This window comes from Monodon monoceros, unplaced genomic scaffold (assembly GCF_005190385.1).
Source record: "Monodon monoceros isolate NGI ecotype Baffin Bay Population unplaced genomic scaffold, NGI_Narwhal_1 Super_Scaffold_5, whole genome shotgun sequence".
Lineage (NCBI taxonomy): Eukaryota > Metazoa > Chordata > Mammalia > Artiodactyla > Monodontidae > Monodon > Monodon monoceros.
Window position 1 is genome coordinate 94242201 of NW_021703782.1, and position 15500 is coordinate 94257700.

At 42.9% G+C, this 15500-nt stretch overlaps 1 long non-coding RNA gene across 1 annotated transcript in view; it reads left to right on the top strand.

Annotated features, from left to right (window-relative positions):
• Positions 1 to 557: 557 nt before the first annotated feature.
• The window catches only part of LOC114884594, a 116454-nt gene continuing 101511 nt past the window's right edge, over positions 558 to 15500 (top strand). Inside the window, exons 1-2 of the long non-coding RNA XR_003790867.1 lie at positions 558 to 652; positions 5187 to 5392. This is a non-coding gene — a long non-coding RNA (uncharacterized LOC114884594). The remainder of the gene's footprint in view (positions 653 to 5186; positions 5393 to 15500) is intronic.

The following is a 15500-nucleotide window of genomic DNA, read 5'->3' on the forward strand; positions in this document are numbered from 1 at the left end:
CAAGGTATGTTGTGTGGCCCAACACAATAGTTAGAGTCAAATTCTGTTTTGGTTTTCTAATTCTGAACTCGCTTTGTTTCCTTTTCTTCATGGCTTCTCTGAAAAATAAGTCTTTCCTGTGATTCAGATGGGTCCATAAAGAATTACATAAGAAACTAGAATGTAAGCTTCATGAGGGCAGAAACTTTGTTTTGTTGCTACTGTGTCCCCAGTACCTAGAATAGTGGCCCTAATGTTGGTGGGAGTTGAAAGAAAGAAAGGAAGGAAGAAAATGAATGAATGAATGAATGAGTGAATGAATCCGCTGTTCCTTGAGCATGCAGAAGAACCTTAAAGACTGGTGCTGAGAGATCCTGAAGACATCTATACTTTTGCTTATAACTAACTGTGCAGCGTTGGGCAAGCATCCTCACGTCTCTGGATTGCTGACTGGTCTGTAAAATGAAGTGGGTGGGATGAGTGGATATGAAGAGGATTGAGTTCAGTAATGGATATGAAAGTATTTGGGAAAAATACTTTGCTTTCATCATTTTCCTTTCTTTAAACTTTCTCTATAGGAGACTCTCCAGATATGTTTATTTTTGGACTCTTGTGGACAACCAGCTGTACACCAGGGTGGATTGTGAAGACGTTGCTGGATGGTTTATGGCAGGTGGGTTATAATCAGATCAAGTATGTGTAAGTGGCAAAGACTGAGGTATTTTCTGGAAGTTTGTACTGGGGGTAGTGTTGTGTGCCTCCCTGATGGGTTATGCTCAGAGCTGCATCCAGAAACCATTGAGGAAGCTGGAGAGGCAGAGAGAGCAGCACAGAAGTTCGTTGAGCTGCTTTGGAAAAGCATATCAGTAAAAGTTAAAGTTGAAACTTCGGGTTGTTCAGGTCAGATTTGTATCCACAAAAGGGTGGGAGAAAAAATGAGGAAAGGTGAATAATATAGGGCTGAGAGACTGAGAGAAAGCAAGTGAGGAAATGAGGTTATCAAGAGTTGATTCACACTTGACCTCTTCTAGTTGTATGACCTTGGACAAGCCATTTGGAGAAGAGCCAAGTGTTGTTTCAGGCCCTCTGGGGGATAGAGATGAGTATAACTCAGTCTCAGCCCTCACAGCCCCTGGAGATGCAGGCAGGTAAGGCAAAGATGAGTGATGACTGCAGAGCTAAAGGATGTATAAGATTCTGTGGGAATAGAAAAACGGGAGGGAATTAAACCTTCTTAAGTGGTTCTGGGAAGGTATTAAAGAGGAGGTGGTGTTTGAGATAGGCATTATGGGAAAAAGAGACCTTTACCAGGTGGAGTAGGAGTGATGATGGGCCAGGTGGCACTGTTCTCAAAGGAGAGAATTACTTGCATAAAGCATGGAGGCAGGAGGTAGCAAGCATGGTGTCTTTGGGCAATCAATTGCGATTGCGTACAGGTCCATCATAGGTAATACGGAGAAGAAAGCAGGGAAGAAGGGAGGGCACAGATCATAAAGATCCAGTGAAGCCAGGCTCACTGGGACTTCTGTACCTGTAGACAGTGATAAGCTATGGAAAAATTGTAGGCAGAAGAGGAACACGGTCACATTTACATTTCAAAACGATCATTCCACTGCTGTGTGGAGGATGAGGTGGAATGAGAGAGGCTGGCAGGAGGGCCACCAGTGCCTGTGGCACTTGTCCAGGTGAGAGATGATTAAGGCAGCAGCCAGGGATGTGGGATGGGGGCCTCAGATTCCCCATATATAAAGTCAAATAAAGTTAAATACGTTTGAACCCAAGTTTCTATGGTAGCCTCAAAGACAAAAATAAAGTGTAACTATGGTTGAGGTTGGAGACGCCCTGGGAACTGAGTGTCCTCAGGAGGAATACCATTCTGTAGACTCCCCGTAATTCTGTTGGCTGAGTGTATCGGGGGAGGGCGTGCTCCAGTTTTCATGACAGCCCTGCTAAAGGGTGGGGAAACTATGCTGTGAGACTCGAAGGATGGGAGCTGAGGCTGGCTATATTTGAATCATTGTGGGAGAGTCTAAGTTTGGAAGAATCTTGAGAAGCCAACCTGTTGAGTGCTCTCAACTCCTCTACGACATGATTACTAAAGACATTGCCCAACCTCTTCTCGGTCCTTCCTGTAATGAGAAGATATTCACCTCCTGAACTGCCTGTTCCATTGCTGAAAAGTCTCAACACTGAACATCAACCCATCTATCCCATTTGTACCCCGCCTTGGCCAGGGAAATGGAGTGTTTTTGAAAGAGACTTTCTTAAGAATCCTTGCACAAAAATGCCTGATTAACAAAGGCATTACAAAAGCAAGCCGTTGCCTTGATTGAAATTGATTTTCATTTTTTTCTCTTTTGAGACCCAGTAGTATTTCTAGCTTCATGTCAGAGAGAGACAGAAACATGGTTGAGCTCAAGGAGGATTTTTGTCAAAATAGAGCTCTGGGTGTCAGATAATTCTAATGCCAGCTGTAGCTGAGGTGGGTCCATCTGTGATGAGGAAGGAGCACACGTGGGTCAGGAAGGCCACAGGGTACAGGCTGAGAAAGCCAGAATCCATTCTTGGTATTAGGGATGGTGTAAAAGCCCTGTCCTAGGATGAACATGGGAACTGTTAAGAAATAAGGAAGAACCTGCTGCAGTGAGTGTGGCCAGAGGGTGGGAAAATCATTGAGGCAATGACTCCAAACGCAACGGACTGCTTACTGCCATCTCTCACCCCTACTTCCCTTATTTTCGTCCTACTCCCAACCTCTTCTTCCTGTTTTTTCCCCATAGTCCCCTGTCTAAATTGGCTACCTTCTCCCTCCTCTTCCCATCCAGCTCTTTCTCACTCCAGGTCTCTGTCTCATTCCTCATATAGAGGCAATGCCTTATGTGTTTATGATGCTTCACAGTTCACAGAGTCAGTTGGAATACATGATCTCATCAACCTCACAGCCACACTTACAGGAAGGTGCTGTCCCCATTCTGCAGGTGATGAAAATGAGGCTATGGGAGATGAAGTCAGTTGCCAAAAGACGCATAGCCATGTGGTGGCCAGAGGCAGGTGATGACTCATGCTCTTTTCTCCAGACGTCACTCCATCACCCCAACTTTATAGATTAAGTCTCTGGTATTCCAGTGTGCTGACTTACGCTGGATCTTCCCTGAACATAAGAAACCGAATGATCTCCTCATTTAAAGACCCCAAAGGATGATTGCTTTCTTCTGGAGAGATTTTTAGAGAAGGTCAAAGGAGAATTTGTCTCCCTGAAAGTTTTCTTGAATTCTGCGGAAGTCTCACTGGCCATCGGAGTCCTTTAATGTCCAGGCCCACTGCATTTGCCCGAACTCCATTCTGATGATACTGACACTGTGGGCAGAAGTAGAGTAGAATCAGCATTGTGCTGGAGCCAGTTCACACTGGTCCGTTTGTTAAATTTTCAGGAATTTTGCAAGCTGGTTGTGAAACACAGCCATTATTGAAAATTATATAAACTTATAATCAAATGAATTATAATGAAAACAAAGGTAAGGGAATATTCAAGACAGCACTTCTTAATTATTTTACTACATTTTACTGTTACTATGATTATTTTACTCTTGAGGTTATTTACGTCTGTTGTAGCTGAATGGTGAAAATATGATATAATGATATTACTCATCTCTTACCAACTCTGTGCTCCATATCATCACCTTGGCAGCTTGAAATTGGCCATGGGAATATTTACACCATGGAAATTGGCAAAAGCTACAAATCAAGGCCCTTTTTCCTCCTTAGAGAACCAGTTATTAAACATGTACTAGCCCAGCACTGGCTAGGATAGGTGAAAGTTTATGGTAAGTGGGCCTCCAGAATCCTGAGTGCCCATCTTGGTCTTCCTCCCTGCCAGCAGGAACTTGGGCAGAAGGGTAATGATGTCTAGAGAGGAATGGAGAAGAATGGAGACAATAGACATTAGGCGGTCACTCACTGTTTGCCCTTCCTTCCTCTACCTTGGTGGTAATAATAACACCAGCAAAGGTATATAACATTTAACACCTGCTATGGGCCAGGTACTGTGTTAGCCGTTTGACACACCCTAGACTGTTTAAATCTCACAAAGGCCGTTTGAGGTCAATATTACTGTTCCCATTTTAGCGATGGAAATGCACAGTTCAGGGAAGTGGAATAATTTGCCCAAATTTACCCAGAGTGAAAGAGGTAGGGCCAGGCTTTGAGGCCAGGTCGGTCTGATCCCAAATCAGTGCTTTTTCTGAAATGCTGATAGGAGGGAAGTCATCGACACCCTAGGGACCACCCTATACATCTGTTCTTGCCTCTAGAAGCTCTTTTGTTGCTGTGGATCAATGATATGTCAGGTGTCTTTCATTAAAATTAATCACTAATTCCAAATAGAAACCAAATTTGAGGCATCTATTAATTTATCCAAACAATTTTTTGAGTGCATATTGTGTACCAGGCACTATCTAGGGCCTTGGGAGCCAGCAGTGGACAAGACAGACAATATCCGTGCTTTTGAGGAGCTAATGGACCAGCAAAGAGTCAACTTTAGGCCTGGTGACACACAGGTCTTCTTCTGAGGTTATTATGTTCAGAAAACTGGGCAACAATCATGTGCTCTCCTGCCGTCACCAGGCCTTGCCTACGTCTGGCAATGTCCGCCTTTGGGGTTAGCAGAACTCCCTCTCTCTCCCCTCTTTCGAAAGAAGCTTGGTCACCAGTTGTCAAATTTGGTACTGCTGCAGAATAGGAAAAGTGGCCCTGGACACTGTCTGAAGATCGTTTCCCCTTCCGGGGTGAGGGGATCAGAGAGGGATGTGTCCATGGTTTCCTCAAATCGTGGTTTCCTGTTTGGGTTTGTGGTTTAAATCCCTATGTTTGGCAGTTACGTCAGCTATAGACCAGCTAGTCACACAGGTGAGTCAGTTCTACACCCCCCGGGACAGATTTTGATGTTAGAGGGGAGAGGTGTCTGATTTATTATTATTTCATCCTTCTTTTGGGGGAGGAGAAGCAAAGCTAGTTGTTTCGGGAATTATTTTCTTCTTCTTCATGGGCAAGGTCAGACCATTCTAGAATGCTTTACTGCAGCCACACTGACGTTACTAACGGAGATATTTCCTGAAGCCTATATTTTGGCTGGGAAACATACAATAGCACTGTTTTGGTAGGTAGAAGGGATGCAGTCATTTTGATCTATGTAATGTTGATTTCCTTAGGCTAGCTGGAGTCATTTCTTCTGTTGTGATGATGATAGAAACATCTTGAAAAGCCTAGAAACCTACGGAGGAAAGTCCCTCAGGAAGCTTGATTGTTGAACATGTCTGACCACAGCCTCATCCAACTGTGATTGGTTTTCAGTTATCAGAAGATTTGGGCTTTCCGTGGCTGCATCATCTTCCCCTCTTGCCATTTGTAAAGCGAGGTGAGTATTGATTCTACTTGAAAAGTATACCCAGAAGATGGCCTTCATTCCAATGGAATGATGAGAGTGCCCCATTGGTACTAGGAAATGTCAGGCTGGGAGTCGAGAAATGAAAGAAAGGAAAGCACCCTGCAAAGCTGGTGAAGTGTGAGCTCAGAGATTCCCAGCCTGGCGGGGAGGGGCTGCAGAGGCAGGTGTGGTCTGAGCCGAACTGATCTTCCTCCTCAGCCTGCCTTCATCTCCCTTCTGTCAAGAACATGGGCTAGGGCTTCCCTGGTGGCGCAGTGGTTGGGAGTCTGCCTGCCGATGCAGGGGACGCGGGTTCGTGCCCCTGTCCGGGAAGATCCCACATGCCGCGGAGCGGCTGGGCCCGTGAGCCATGGCCGCTGAGCCTGTGCGTCCAGAGCCTGTGCTCTGCAACGCGAGAGGCCCGCCTACTGCAAAAACAAAAACAAAAAACGTGGGCTAATACTGGACCGAATGTCAATATTATGACCTAGTATGAGTGTTTCGTGTTTGGTAATTGCAGTCATTGTTGCTTTTGTTATGGTCATCCATTTACAATGCTTGGTGTCAGTCTGTTTATCTCTTGTAAAAATAAAATACAGTGTGTGTGTGTGTGAAAAAAAAAAAAAGAACATGGGCTAAATCCTCTTTGATAGACCCCTCCCCCCATCCCAACGGGGTCCTGTTTTAGTAATCCAGGCAAATGGGATTGTTTCCCCAAGCTGGAATCACACACACAGGGAGGGGCAGTGTTTGTCCTCTAGAGTTCTTGACCATTTAGTTGCTTTTGACTGCATGCATCCCTTCTCCTTTGAAATCCCTGCCTACAAGCAGCTCCCAACTCTTCCCCTTCAGGGACAGTTTTATTTCTCTGCAGTTCTGCTGCCCAACAAAACTGTATGTTTTTTTTAAAAAAAACTCTATGTTTTGAAAGATATTTTCTACCAATGATTTATTTCCCTAGTTTATATGAATCAAAGACCTAGGAGGGGACGATTAGAGCTTCAGAATTGCTTGAGATGATCAGAGAGACCAATAATTTCAAGATCTTGGACATATCATTTTACATAAGCTGCTGTTATTTAGGCAGACATAATAACATAACAATATACACCTCAAAGAGTTGTTGAGTGAATTTTAAATGACAGGAATATAAAACACTTAGCATCAAGCCTGGACTTGCTGTGGTCTCTCTGATTATCTCATGCGTGATGGATTAGAAGAACAATATTCAAGAAAAGCCTGTTCTGTGCCCAACCCTAAACTTGGCTTTGGATATATAGTAATAAGCATCCCTGTTGACAGTCTCTCTGTTCTCTTGGAGTTTTGAGTTGAGCAGGAAAGAAAATCAAACCAGAATTAAACTAGTGGGTAAGAGAGCCTGTCTCATCAACCCCGTGTGGTTCAGATGTCCCACCTTGTGGAGAGTTCTGTTTCTACTATCTTAACTCTTGCCTCAGTGGAAGCCTTTCCAAAGCCTCTTTTTCTAACTGTGACTTATCTCCTGAGAGTTTCATGTTTCCAACTTTCTAGTAAACATTTCCTTGGTTTTACCACCGTGACTTTAAACTCACTGTATCTAGAAGCAAGTTTATCCTTTTCTTCTCCGTATCATGACGTTCCCTCTGAATATCACTGAAGTTTCCTTGATTAGCTGTTTAGCTGGGCTATCTGGGTCGTCCAGTGCTTTTATCCCCCTTTTTTCCACTGTCTCAACATTACTTCTGGAAGGCACTGATGTTCTCTCATTTAGCTGATTAGCTGGGCTGACTATCTGGGTCATCCTTAGTCTTGTCTTTGTCTTGTCCCATCTGTCCTGTTTATCCCTGATCTTGCAGGATTCCAAGCCGTTATCCCACCCTTCCTGTATATTATCAATACAATTATCTCCCTGCCTCTAATCCTTCATGCATACCTACCTCTAATAGATTAACTTTCCCCAAACATGACTTCATAATATGACTTGACAGCCACCATTTCTTGAGCACCTATTTTATGCCAGGTTCTATGCTAAGCATTTTACAGTCATTGTCTTTGAGGTGTATATTATTATGTTCACCTAAATAACAGAAGTTTATGGGAAGTGAGATGTCCAAGATCTTACCGTTATTAATTGACCAGATTTGAATGTAGTGTTTTCTCTGATCCTAAAGGCCATGTTATGCTAAATGACCTGTGGATTTTTTTTTTAAATGTCTGTTGTCAGCTAGAAAATATTCGGTGGCTCCCCACTGCCCAAAAGGTAATGTCCAAAGAGCCGGTCAGGCTCTCTTGTTGCACAGTCTCTTTCAGCATTTTTCTAGCATGAACTTGCTGCTTGGGCCGGGCCAGGATCCTGAATTCCCCTTCAATGCTTGGTTCATTCTGGCCTTTCTATTTTGGTCATGCTGAGAGCTATCTGAAAAGTCAAGAGACTGATAAAGGAACTTGATTTAAGTACTATTTAGAGAACAAGAGAAATTACTGAACTGTACTTGAATTAGAACAAGAAAAAAACATAAGTTTAGTGAAAATGACAAGTGTTATGAAATGAATTTGCGTCCCATGCCGTGGACTTGTGACAACATGAGGTCAGCCTTTCTTTTGATGTTCATGAGCTAAGACACTTGATGAGTTCCGTGAATGAATGAATGAATTTCAGAGTTGTGAATGAGAAAGCAAAAAGGCAAGACAAGAAAGATGGAGATCTTTGTATTTGGGGAGAATGAATGATGTAGGCAGGTTTTATTTACAGTGGTGAGGGCCTTATAGTTTAAGCAAAGATTAAAAAGCAAAAATACAGGATTTATGTGTTATATTAATTGTAAATATCGAACAACTTAGAACTTGTAGTACCAAAAATATATTGCAGTATATTTGTGCTATTCATAAGATGAAACAGACTCCATAAAAATTATTACTCTGTATGCCCAAATATTATACAACCTGATATAGTCGTTTAGAATGATAGGCAAAGGAATCTAACCCAAATTCAATAAATTTTCTTGGGTTCTGCCTTCCCAAATGTAAGTGATGGGTGAAAGTTAAACAGATGTTTTCATGAAACAAGAGAATTAAAGTGGTTATGCTTTGAACATCACAAATATACACCAGAAGATAAATAAAAACAAACTTTTCCAGAGTTCTGAAAATGGGAATTGTTGCTTTGGGCTGCATTTGAGATGTGAGTATGATTTGTGGGCCAACTTATAGTCCTGAAGCAGAAGTACAGATGATACACTCTGAAAAACTGAGTTAGATGACTCAAAAAATGGCTCTGATGGTGACAAAGACAATGAAGTTGAAGATGCACATGAAGACTTTGAATAAAGTTATTACAATATACATGAGAGTGGGTGAAAGCAGTATATTTCCACATTAATATAATTTTATGTACTGGGTTGTCTTAGATGTGTTTGTATAACTTAACTGCTGTATTAAATACTATGAGTAGAAATATGACTATTTCTTGTATAACCCTAAAAGGTTGTATATTCAGCTTGATCAAAAATCTTTTTTATTGATATTTTGTCAGGGATAGTAAGGCCTCTCCCTATATATGGGGTTGCTTTATATGTGGTCATATATGGCACTCATTGAGCTCCCTAGGAAGCAGAGTTTTTGGTTATTGGCACAAGTTAAAAGTTGCATAATGAGTGCCTTATTTAATCCTGTGATATACAACCATAATTGAAATAAAGGTCAGAAAGTCTTCATGAATCTGAGACCTGCCATGTATCTGAGATCCTTCATGTTGGGACCTTGATGTGATTTTTCTGAGAGAAGAGAAGCCATAGGAGAGGCTTAGGTGAGGAGATCACAGGGGGTCTTCAACTATTTAAAGTTCTAGATCATTCTTTTCCTCCCAGGCCCCTAAAATATCCAAGAAATCCTCCTTCTCATATCATGTTTCTAGGAATCCAGCTCCTTAGTCCTGCCTCCCTCTATCCCAGCCTTTCTCAACTGGGAGCCTCATCCGTGCCACAGAACACAGAAAATGATTTGAGCAATGATTTTCTCATTTCTTCCAAGGGTGGTTCGTAACTAGTACAATTCTGGATGCATAGGAGAGAAGCAGATAGATACCTTAGGGCCTCTATTCTATCTTTTCGGGTTTCTTTCTTTCCCAGGATTCCTAGATATGAAGACCCATTTCCTCGTTAGATGAGAGAAACTATTGTCACAGCACTTACTATGGGCTAGGACTGTGTGGGACATTTTGTATACTTCTCATTTACTTTTTCCAACAAGGCCATGACCTGTGTACCATTATTTGCATTTTAAGGCTAAGGATATTGGAGCTCAGAGAAGTTAATTACTTGGTGATGGTGATGGTTAGTTAGAAAACTAGAATTTGATCCCAGGTCATCTAGACTCCAAAGACCTTGCTTTTAACTCCTGCTCTCCATTGCCTGTAGCTTGGTATGAATTTTCCCTTTTGATGATGAAAAACTTAATAAGACTAAGGTTTATAAGAATCATAAGGAAAACTCTCAGTCTGTTGTTTGGCCTTTTGTTTCCTTTCTCATATGTCTTATCTGAGTCCATTCTTACCTGAGTCTGTCTAGATGTCGCCTGAAAATTTGACTTAAGTTGATACTTATGGTAGGGTAGGGTAGCTACCATGAGCTGGGGACTGTGCTGGCTAGTAGTGTAAAAGGCAAATTAAAAACTAGCCCCAGAATTCCTCCTGGGGAAAGTAGTTTGATGAGTAGCACCTGGGGTTGTGAGTGAGCCCTCCCCAAGGGCTCTGGTTAGAGATAAGGAAGCAGGAGCTGAAGCAGTCAGGGTAACAAATCAGCAGGAATTTGGGTATGGAGGGTGAGGAGAGAGGAGAGGCATGAGGGCTGATGTTGGTAGGGGAAGCAGCAGCTCAGGGACTTCTTGAAGACCAGGGTTGTCTACCACAGAATTTTAACATGCTTGGGCTATTGTAATGCAACACCATCTTCACTCCTGTAATTTCTGCAAACCTCTTGTAGAGTCTGCTGCATGTGTCAGGGTCCTTTGAGCTCATGTACTGCAAATAAGAAAATGAGTCAAATTCCAGATCTGCATCAACTTTTAAGGAAGTGAGGGAGTGCATACGACAAGCAGGACAGGCATAAATGAACTGATTCAGTTGGTAGAAGCTGGGGCTCAGAGGGTTCATGACAATGTCAGTTCCCTGGGAATTGTCAGAAAACTTGAGGAGCTGCCCAAGCTTTCCTCAAGTTGAGTGATGGGGATTCAAGACAAGCTCATCTAGGTCTTAAGAGGCATAGTGCCTGTAGCTCTGAGCCTCATATTTGGATTACTCAGTGAACAGCAAGGTATAGACTCTGTCCTTAAGAAGCTTACAGTCTAGAGGGAAAGGCAGTTACATAGAGGTCGTTTGAAAATCATGTCTCAAGCTTCAGGGGAAGGTAAAAGTCCTGAGTTCTGTGAGTTCAAAGGAAGGGTGCAAGGATGGGTTGTGCTAGGGCCAAGCAAGGCTTCTTGGAGGAGAAGGCAAGAGCCTTCAAGGAGGACTAGAGATTATCTAGGTGAAGAAGAGTGGAAAGAACTTTCTGGGTAGACAGATTAGTCAGAATACTGCTGCTGCTACTACCACTACCTCTAGCTATCATTTACTGAGTACATACTATATGTACCAAACGTTGTTCTTAGCAGTTTAGATCTACCAACTCATTTGAACCTCTCAACTCTATGAGATATGTACTGTTATTGTCAGTATTTTACACATGAAGGAGCTGATCAGGTGACCTGCCCAGGGTCACACAACCAAGTGAGTAGTGGTGAGCTGCACCCAGACAGTCTGACACCAGGACCTGATAAGCTTAAGCATTATTTGAGAGTGACTCCCCATACTGGTAGGGAAATTTAGGGAGTTTGGTATTAATGAGTATAAGGATAAATGCTGGAAGGGGTTAGAGATGAAGCTGGAGTTGGTAATTAAAGGCCTGGTCATGGGGTTCTATTGCTCTTTTCTTCTGTGGGAAGGGCTTCCTGGAATTTTCCCTTTCATCTCTCTTTTCTGCCAAGGAACCTCTTTCCAGTTGAGATGGACCAATACTTGCATGTTAGTTGGTGTTGCATCAGTTGTCTCTTGCCACAAAAATGCTATGTGACAACCGACCACAAAATGTTTATTTAGCTCAGGAGTCAGTGCAATTCAGATGATCTGGGTTAGACTTGATCTGGGTTTGCTCATGCAACTGTGGACAGCGGTGAATCAGGCAGGTAGCTCTACTGAACTTGGATGAGCTTGCTTACATGTCTGGGAGTAGGCTGACTGTTGGGTCATCTATGCTGGGGTGCCTCTGCTCTGCTCTACATGACTTTCATCCTCCAGCGGTCTAGCTCAGGACAGGTCACATGGCAGTGGCAGAAGTAAAAGAAGCAAGTTGGAATGTTCAAGCCCTTTTTCACGTCTCTGATTGCATCCTGTTTGCTAACATCTCATTAGCCAAAGCATGTCAATAGGCCAGCCAGTATTCAAGCAGTGGAGAAATAAACTAAGAAGCATGTGACAAAGGGCATGATATATGAACATGAGAAGAAGTGGATCATTAAGCCAATCAGTCTGCCATATACACTCACGTGCTCTCAGTCAATTGCTACAAGCCATTTACAGGATCACGTGGAGGACGTGCTTGAGGACTGTGCTTGTTAAAGCAAGGAGAGGAAGAGCGAAGAGAAGAAAAACAGGACAGTGATCATTTTGGAGCGGGAAGAAAGAAAGACATAGAAAAATGTCATAATTCTACATTGAGTTTTTTTTTTAAAAAAACCTTTTATTTTAGGAATTTTAGCGTGGTTTTAGATTGACAGAAAAATTATGAAGATAGTACAGAGAGTTTCCATATACCTGTACCCAATTTCCCCATCTTACTAACATCTTACATTAGTATGGTACATTTGCCATAATTAATGAACCAATATTGGTTTAATATTATTAACAAAATTTCTTATTTTATTCATATTTCCTCAGTTTTTACCTAATGTTCTTTTTCTGTTTCAGGATCCTCTCCAGGGTATCACATTACATTTTAGTCATCGTATCTCCTTAGGCTCCTCTTGGCTGTGACAGTTTCTCAGACTTTTCTTGTTTTTGATGACCTTGGCAGTTTTGAGGTGAAGGGTCAGATGTTTTGTAGAATAGCCTTCATCGGAGTTTGTCTGATATTTTTCTCATGATTAGAGTTATGGGTTTTGGGGGAGGAAAACCACAGAGGTAGTGTCATTTTCACCACATCATATCAAGGGTTCATGCTATCAGCATAACTTATCACACTGTTGGTATTAACCTGCATTGAGTTTTAAAAATGAATCTTATATATAATAATTTGTTTTTAATTACATAAACTATATAAAGAACAAACTTACCAATGTTTTTTTCTAATTCTAAGAGAATTTGTGCCATTTTAGCTACCATTTGGATTAAATATGGCAAGATGAGTGAGAACTTAAGTCAGTGGGTTAACTGTTACAAGCGTGTTAAATAAGTTTAATTTCTCATAACAAATACAAGGTGAGTAAATACAATTCCCCAAAGCAAACAAACAAAGGAAGCATCTTAGTGTCACTGTGAACCAATGCAGTTGAAGGAGTATCTCATATATGAGTTTCCTGGAAATAAACAACTCCTTTCCATGATGATTGGATATAGGATCAGAGCTTTAATTTGCAGGAAGATCTTTCTTTCTCCTCTTGACTAATGCTGTCCACCTTCCCCCACCCAGATTACTTCTAGTCTTAGGAAAAATGATATTGTCTACCCCAGAGTGTTTCATTCTCAAAGGAACTCCTGGCAAGAATTTCTTTATATTCTTTCAGGATTCTTCATTTCCTGCCATAAAAGCAAGGGGCCTCTGGTTTCAAAAACAATTCAACCCAAGTGGAAACAAGATATTGGGACATATAATTCTCTATTTCCACAGTCTAGGGGCACAAACAAGAAGGAAGCAGGCAGGGGGAGCATTCACTGAGCCAACTAAAATTTATTGAACACCTGTTTTGTGCCTGGCTCTCACCCAGAGGACAGTGAGACAGTCACTGCCCTGAAGGAGTTCAGTTGCGATGTGGAAACAATGAAAAGCCAGTATGAAGAGTGTGATATGAAAGAAGTCCCCTGTGCGGGGCTGCAAAGCAGAGGCGCCGCCTTCTGGGAAGGGCGGCTGTGGGCAATGGCTCAGGGAAGGTTTCTCAGAGTCCCTGACTTCTAGGACACCTGAAGGAGGAGTAGGATTAGGGGAAAGACGCATTTGTGTGTACGTATGTGAGCACGCGTGTACATGCTCTTTTGTGTGTGTGTGTATGTGCGTGCTTGCATGTGTGAATAAAGACTGTTTTAGGTGGAGGGAAGATCATGTCCATAAAACCTAGAAATAAGCATGGTTGTGGCATGTTCAGAGAAGCCCAAGAATATCTCTGTGTTTAATGTAATCTGAGGAGTTTGGTTTAGGAGGGTTTCCTGGCTGCAGAACTGCTGAGCTGGCCTTAAATGATGGGTGGGAGACAGCAAGCCAAACCAAGGGGTGGGAGGCCAGGACTCTCTGAATGGGGACCACAGCCCAGCAAAGGCATAGAGGAGGTGACCTGCCTGGTGCCTTCAGGAAACTACAGATAGCTCAGCCAGGCCAGAAAATAGATTGGAGGGAGGAGGGTACGGAGAGAGGGGAGGTGGGGAGGTGACAAGTCTCAGGTCTGCCACTCACTAGCCTTGAGATCTCGGATGAGTTAGTTGACATCTCTGAGCCTCAGTCTTTTTGTCTTAAAGTGGGGACAACAAACAATAACAGCAATAGACCCTGTTCCATAGCATTGTTGTGGGTATTAAATGAGATAAGCCTGCAGACCATCTAGCACAGTGCTTGGCACAGTAGAGACAGCTCAGAAAGAGGCAGATTTCATTACCATTCATTACCTTTGAATTGTTAATGCACTGATCAGTAGCCACTGTTTGCTACTGGGGGGTCCTGAAATTCTCTGGCGGGGCAGAGGGCCTGGGGGCCTTGGCGGGGCAGAGGGCCTGGCCCCTTCCTGGCAGTCAAGGGCTAGGCATAGAGGTGAAGGGAGATTATTCTCTAGGTTTCAGCCACAGGGATGAACCTCAGCCCTGCCTCAGCCCTGCCCAGGTTCAAGTGAAATAGACCAGAAGGCTACATGGGGGTTTGGCCCCCACCGGGAGGTGTTCCTCACCCTGGACTGAGAGATTTCAGATAGACATGTGTCCTTGAAGGCTACTGTCAGTTCTTATTCCAATTTTAACCCCCTCTCCTCAGTTCTTTTCCCCTAGAATAAAAATGTGCATGTTGGGAGTGATGGTGGTAGGAAAGAGCGTTAGGCAATAGTTTTTCATTTAGTAAAGTACTGCTCTGCCACAAATTCAACTTGTGGTTTTCACCGTTTCAGTTATTAATTGGCTGACTCTGGGGGCGTAGAATGTTGAACGAGATGCTTTTAACCTTTACAAGAGAGAAAGAACCTAGAGAGGGAACCTGCCTGCAGTAGACTGAATGTTGTTTGTGTCCCTCCAAAATTCATATGTTAAAATCCTAACCCTCAACGTGATGTATTAGGAGGTGGGGCATTTGGGAGGTGATTAGTTCATGTGGGTGGAAGGACCCTTATAAAAGGACTCCAGAGAGCTCGTGCCCTCTTTCTGCCGCGGCAGGATACAATAATTCTGCAACCCAGAAGAGGGTTCTCATCAGAACCCGACTGCTGGCACCCTGATCTTGGACTTCCAGCTGCCAGAAGTGTGAGAAATAAGTCGCTGTGGTTTATAAGTCACCCGGTCCACGGTAGTTTGTTATAGTGGCCCAGACAAAGACACTTCCTGTCCATGGCCAGTGTTCACTTAGCCCACTGAGGCCTCTATGGCTCTTCTCTGAAGGTGTTTGGAGCCTCAGCTCAGGGCATTAGGGTCAGACCACTAGGTAAGGAGTTCGTAATAGTACCCTACTCACAAACATGAATAGGATGGTAGGAGCTCTGTAAAGCTTCATTACTTCTCTCTATAAATTAAGAAAAATGCCCAACCAGCTCTTGACCAAACCAGCTTTTCTGGCTATTTCTTTATAGCCATCCCACTTTTGGATATTTATCTGAAAAAAACAAAAACACTAATCTGAAAAGA